This window comes from Heterodontus francisci, chromosome 8 (genome assembly GCF_036365525.1).
Source record: "Heterodontus francisci isolate sHetFra1 chromosome 8, sHetFra1.hap1, whole genome shotgun sequence".
NCBI classification, from domain to species: domain Eukaryota; kingdom Metazoa; phylum Chordata; class Chondrichthyes; order Heterodontiformes; family Heterodontidae; genus Heterodontus; species Heterodontus francisci.
In genome coordinates, this window is record NC_090378.1 from 119,063,367 (window position 1) to 119,070,126 (window position 6,760).

At 44.5% G+C, this 6,760-nt stretch overlaps 1 long non-coding RNA gene across 1 annotated transcript; it reads left to right on the forward strand.

Annotated features, from left to right (window-relative positions):
* Window positions 1-1,040: 1,040 nt before the first annotated feature.
* On the forward strand, window positions 1,041-2,132 carry LOC137372597 (uncharacterized). Its single transcript, XR_010975453.1, has 2 exons — window positions 1,041-1,148; window positions 1,787-2,132. It is a non-coding gene; the product is annotated as an uncharacterized lncRNA (long non-coding RNA).
* The last annotated feature ends 4,628 nt before the right edge of the window (window positions 2,133-6,760 follow it).

The window sequence follows — 6,760 nt, forward strand, 5'->3', positions numbered from 1 at the left end:
GACAGGATTAGCACCCCGATGGCAAGGGCCCTATGAGGTCCTAATGACAAGGACACTTGCGCACGTGTGGATATAAGAGGAAAGGGTAGTTGAAAATATTGGTCCCAACTTAAACCTTTTAAAGGCGCAAAGGATAATAAGGACTAACCAGTCATGACCGGCGTCCTCTGTGATTTCTCCCAACAGTGTAATGATGAATTGGAGAGATGGAATCATCGCAACCATCCTCCAGGGAACTGTGGCAGCCTGGGAAAAGCCTCTGATAGTTATTAGAAACAACACCTGTTAGCATCCTGGCCAGTACATACAGCTGCCCAAAGGAGGCCATGGAGAGTGGGTAAGGAGACCCAATGTCTGGATATTGGACAGGATGACCGGAGACAGCCATCGCATCATCTCGATTAGTTTGAGGGATGTGACAACACAGGTATCACTGTCCAGACCAGGTCTTACATTCTGCCTGCCAAACCCGTGGTCCTCGTGTAGAGACGACGTAGGCTCTTGGCTGTATGAGCCTGCAGGCTGCATTAACTCCTCTTGTCAGTGCCACATACACAAGTCTAACTTGACCTGTATTACCAGTACGGGTAATGATACGATGTTAAAAACGTTGATGACCCACTACAGGTGGAGGAGAGAAAATAATAAAGTTTCTGATGACCCTGCCCCAGTAACATACCAATGAGAATTATCAAGGGGGATGTAAATTCAAATCATTAGGAATAGAATAGACTGGGTGGGTATACCAGGTGGGATCCCGGGAATACTTGGTGACCAGTAAGAATACCACCTGACTGATGACAACACGGCAATGTTGTACAGAATCACAGCATTTCATTGTCTGCTCAGGCAACAGCTTAAAGCCCATCAGTAATAGTTCTGCCATTGTAGTGTCAGTGAATCCTCTGGAAAAGGCCTTCAAGGCAGTCCAAACCTTCCTCACACAATGGTCTTTCCTGACAGATAAAACAGAAGTTTAGAGTGTGGCAACAATCACACTTTCTGTTTGCATATAATTGACTTATTTACTGTTGGAGACTTCCACATAGCTGGTAGGGCTCTCACTGGATACATGTTCAGCCCACGGTGGGACAAAACGCAAAGCATAGATGATGCGCAGGAGAGATAGCCTGGAAGGAAGGCGATAGGTAAGGCCCTGATTATGGCCAATAAATATGCGAAGGAAAGTTACCAGGCAGTAACCAGTGGGAGAGTACAAATACACCAGGCAACAGAGAAAGCCAGGAAGCTGGAGGATTCAGCACAAGGCAGTGAAACAATAGCAAGAATGCAGTATGATTAGTGGGACAGAGAGAGATATGTGGCAGCAGGTGCATCCATTGTAGTGTTGCTAATCAGCCTGTGTATCTGCTGTTCCCAGAGACTGATGATGTCTCAAGCAGAGCTAATGGTAATGCTGGCCACCAAAAGATACAATCCAATGCCCACAGGGTCACGCACCTACTTAGGGGGGGGCAACCTCAGAGAGGTAATAATGATGTAATGTAGGTAGAATCAGTCCCAGGCTCAGCCTAGATCACTAAGACCTCAGTAAGGCCATAAGAGGACCTCAGGAAGAGATTTGAAGTTTGTCGAGTCCCAGATCCTCAGATTGTTTGACAGGTGGAGGATTCAGGGAATGACCACCTGGGCCACCTGGGCCAGATCGTATCTGACCAGGGGTCAAAAGTGGGGATTAAAGTAGGGAATCATGGAATAATTAGCAAGAAGAATGTTGAAAACTGCCAACATTGCACATAATGTGTAACCTCAACCTGTTTTTCAGAAGTGTGAAGCAATGGGCCATGTGAAGATATAATTAAAGTGAGACATGACTGGGGAAGGAACAAGAACGAAGAAGGAAATTGAACGATCAAACCACAAACTGATGGCCTTGGAACGGTTAGATGATTAAAAAATAGTTGATATGTAGAAACAAAGTATGTTGGAATAAGCAGCTGGCCAAGTGAATATGTGAAAATAGTTGACGCAGAGAATGTCATGTGAAGTTAAAGTATAAGTATGTGAATTGAACAAAGGAGTTTTGAGTTGCCTCTTGGATCTCACTGAGAAATGTACTCCCCTGTATGCATACTTGTATCTCTGAATAAATTTTCCTTAGTTCACCTACAGCCGTCTCGTGTGAAGTGCTTTCAAGAATACTCCACAACACACGCACACAAGAAAAGATGGAGAGTAGAGGGTAGTGTGCAATATTGATTCCAATTGTAAAGAGTTCAGTCTTTAAAAAAAAGCTTTAGAAGTTTTTTTGTGAGGAAATCTTTCATCCGTACAGGTCTGAATGTTCATTGTCTTGAAAAGGATGAAGTGTCATAGGCTCCTTGTGGTTAAGCCTCAGTCTGAAGTTGGTGGTGGGAAATCCTGGTTCCCCTTGCAATTTTTCTGCTGCAGTCGTTAAAAGATGTTATCACTGAGGCTTCTGCTTAGTTGGCACTGTCTCATAGCTGGTCTGCCTGGAAAAGACCTTCTTTGGCTGCTCATTGGCTGTTCTCTATCTCTCTCTCTCCAGAGAAATACCTTTTAAGGGAGAAACTCACCAGGTTGGGGTGTCGGTCAGGTGACTAAGGGCTCTGTCCCCTGGGGTGATTTATACAATGTTCCAGGACATGGGAACCAATTGTTACATGATGGTGTCTAAATATGGTCCATTTTGATAAATAGGTGTTCGTACCTATAATTTTGGCCTTGGCTTTGGAGTCAATCTGTCTGCAAACATCTTTGTTAGCTCCATTCCTGTCGATAGGAGTTGTTAGCATGGAATGGGCTGTTTTTTCTATTTCAATGTGCTTTCCCCAAAGCTAATTCAGATGTGGATAATGGGTTTAATCTTCAATAGACATACATGTTTATTGACAATACAGGAGGGGTCACTTGACCTTTACTCCATTTTGTCTGCGGCACGAAGGTGTCCATTTTTTGTAGCTCGGTTCAACAGTTGAGTTTTATTTCATAATTCTTCCAGTTCATTTAATAATTCACCACTTCCCTTCGTGGCATGACAACTCCTAGATATAAATTCCAGTGCTTTGTTAGAATTTTTAATATCTTTACTGACCTACGATGCTGCATTTAATCATTTGTTCACTTGTATCCTCAGATCACTTTTCTCTTCTGCCCCATTCACTTTCTTATTTTCAAAGGAAAGACGATATTTCTATTTTTCCTATCATAGTGCATTATCTCACATTTATCTGTCATATTTCATTTGCCAATGACCACATGCAAATACTGCTGGACCAAGTCTCTGGATTTTCTTGCTTACCGGTGTTTTCCCTGCCAGTGCCTGGTACTGTCAACAGCAGGTGATAGGAAGCTCTGGAAGGTAGTGGTAGTTCCTCGAGGGTGGTGGTAGCCCTGGAAATTGGCAGTAGGCACTGGTGAGTGGCAGTAGAATGCCCATGCAGCTGGATGGAGGGAGAGGAGTTATTAGTGGTCTCATCTCCCTTCCTGTCGATCTCAATTACTAATCTTTTAAGGCTTTAGGATTAGACTGAGGCTAAAAATGAATTCCATTCCTCCCTTTCTGGGCTCTTCTGTTCCCTTTAAATACCCCCATTCTCTCAAAATCCCCTTTTCCTCAGGTGCTGTGGTGACAGTCTCATTGGAGAAATTCCAGAATTTTCTGGCTTTGCAGCATAGGCCTCCCTCTTGGTGGCAAGGATCACTGTAGGAGATTTACTTGCACAGCGAATGAGCTCTGACCATGAAATCAGGTTGGGGGTTAATTCAAGGTCAAAGTGCCGAGCAGAAGTCTTGTCTCCCCAGTATCCAACATCAAGAAAATACAGGCCTTAGTGTCAAATCTCAAAGTTACAGGATTGAAAGTCATGGCTCATAGAGGAAGAACAATGTATATTGATCCAATGATGTATTAAAGTAAAAGAGAACAATACTGAGCTCCTGTAATAGATGAATATCTGATCCAAGATCACTCCAAATGAACAAAGAGTTCCAGTTATTGGGAACGCTGAGGAATGTAAAATCCATCTGAATGATCTGTCACAATTGCAGATGGCCAAGAATAAATTGTGTAGAAATGAAAGCCAAGGGTGGAAGTATAACATGCAGAAAATTATAACTTGCTAAAAGGAGAAAGATGCAAAGTTTTACACTAATATAAGAAGTGGAGACCACAGAGCTGATTCTACAATGCATTCTCTTGAGAGGTGGATTTGGACTTCATACTTGCTGGCTGTCTATCTTTTGGGAAAAACTTCAGAACATGTCAGTAACCGCATATAAAAATCAACGACTGATCCCCAGCCAGCAGCTCAGTGAGGTCCTCCAATGAGCAGCTGAACAATGCAGTCCAGAAAGGTCTCAAGTTCAACCCCTGGTCTATAAAGAGATAGTGATGGAGACTCTCCAATTGACCTCAGTACCCATAGGTTTGGGAGGGGAAAACTGGCTGGGATTCCTGTTTCTGATCTCTCCAGCGGTGCTGACTAGATCTGCTTGAATGTGGTGGCTGGACAATAACAGATTCGCGTTTGTGAGGCCGTGCAGACAAGGGAGGAATGGAATTCATTTTTATGGGCGGCACAGTGACGCAGTGGTTAGCACCGCAGCCTCACAGCACCAGAGACCCGGGTTCGATTCTGGGTACTGCCTGTGCGGAGTTTGCAAGTTCTCCCTGTGTCTGCATGGATTTCCACCGCCAAACGACTTGCAGGTTGATAGGTAAATTGGCCATTGTAAATTGCCCCTAGTGTAGGTAGTTGGTAGGAGAATGGTGGGGATGTGGTAGAGAATATGGGGTTAGTGTAGGGTTAGTATAAATGGGTGTTGTTGGTCTGCACAGACTCGGTGGGCCGAAGGGCCTGTTTCAGTGCTGTATCTCTAAATAAATAAATAAAGTCCCAAATTTGGGCAAAGAATGTACAGGGAGGAATAAAAACAGAAACTGCTGGAAACACTCAGCAGTTCTGGCAGCATCTGTGAGGAGAGAAACAGAGTTAACATTTCAGGTCTGTGATCTTTCATCTGAACTCGGTCCAGATCGTGTCTGCATTGTTCACTCAAGAAAAAACAAGCACGAAGCAGCAAGATGGACTCTGCATTAACGTTATTTCAAGGGTTAGGCACCCTGATTGCAGGTAAGGTCATTTTTTTGCAACTTTTCCGTTGCAAAATGTCTGGAAGTACTCTGGAGTATTTTTGAGAGTTCTTGGATTTACTAGAGAGTGTTGCTGCATCCTCATGGTGAGGGACAGGAGGGCAGAGAATGAGGTGACCTTTCCACAGAGTCATAGAATTATACAGGACAGAAACAGGCCCTTCGGCCCATCTTGTCCATGCCAACCATCAAGCACCGAACTATTCTAATCCCATTTTCCAGCACTTGGCTCATAGCCTTAAATGCTATGGCGTTTCAAGTGTTCATCTAAATACTTCTTAAATGTTGTGAGGGTTCCTGCCTCTACCACTCCTTCAGGCAGTCTGTTCCAAATTCCAATTTTCCTCAAATCCCCTCTAAACCTCCTGCCCCTTACCTTAAATCTATGCTCCCTGGTTATTGATCCCTCTGCTAAGGGAAACATTTTTTTTCCCATCTAACCTATCAATGCCCCTCATAATTTTCTATACCTCAGTCATGTCCCCTGTCAGCCTTCTCTGCTCTAAGGAAAACAACCCTCGCCTTTTCAGTCTCTCTTCATAGCTGAAATGCTCCAGCCCAGGCAACATCCTGGTGAATCTCCTCTGCACCCTCTCCAGTGCAATCACATCCTTCCTGTAATGTGGTGCCCAGAACTGTACACAGTACTTCAGCTGTGGCCTAACTAGCATTTTATACAGCTCCATCATAACCTCCCTGCTCTTATATTCTCTGCCTCGGCTGATAAAAGCAAGTGTCCCATATGCCTTCCTAACCACCTTATCTAACTGTGCTGCTGCCTTCAGTGATCTATAGACAAGTACACCGAGATCCCTCTGACTTTCTGTACTTCCTAGGGTCCTCCCATCCATTGTATATTCCCTTACCTTGTTAGTCCACCCAAAATGCATCACCTCACACTTCTCAGGATTAAATTCCATTTGCCACTGCTCTGCCCATCTTACCAGCCCATCTATATCGTCCCATAATCTAAGGCTTTCCTCCTCACTATTTACGACACCACCAATTTTAATGTCATCTGCGAACTTCCTTAGCATACCTCCTATATTCACGTCTAAATCGTTAATGTACACTACAAACAGCAAGGGTCTCAGCACCGATCCCTGAGGTACACCACTGGTCACAGGCTTCGACTCACAAAAACAACCCTCTGCCTCCTGCCACGAAGCCAATTTTGGATCCACATTGTCAATGTTCTCCATGATGCCAGATGCCAAGGGCCCCATTGCAATCAATCCATAGGGCTCAGGAGATGCAGGCGTCTTATTCTGCCACTGGATTTGCCCATGCTCCATTCTATTGTGTACTACCTTGTCTTGCAAGAGAGAGGTCAGAATGTCACTGCTTGTGTAGCACTGTATTTGGGTAATGTGTCTGCCATAGCTGAATAGCTGGAGATATGTGAAGGCAGTGAGAGGTGGGTGTGAGGCTGGCAGCATTGTTAGGTGTGTGAAGGTTGTGGTGGAATATCTGATTATTAGACCTGAGTCCTGAGTGCCAGCGAATGTTGTCAGATGAGTGATGGGGATGCATTGAGCAGCGTGAAGTGTTGATGGTGTGGTGGGTCGGAGATTTCATGTTCTGACCAACTGCATGAGCTCATTAGACTTCTTGCGACGCTGC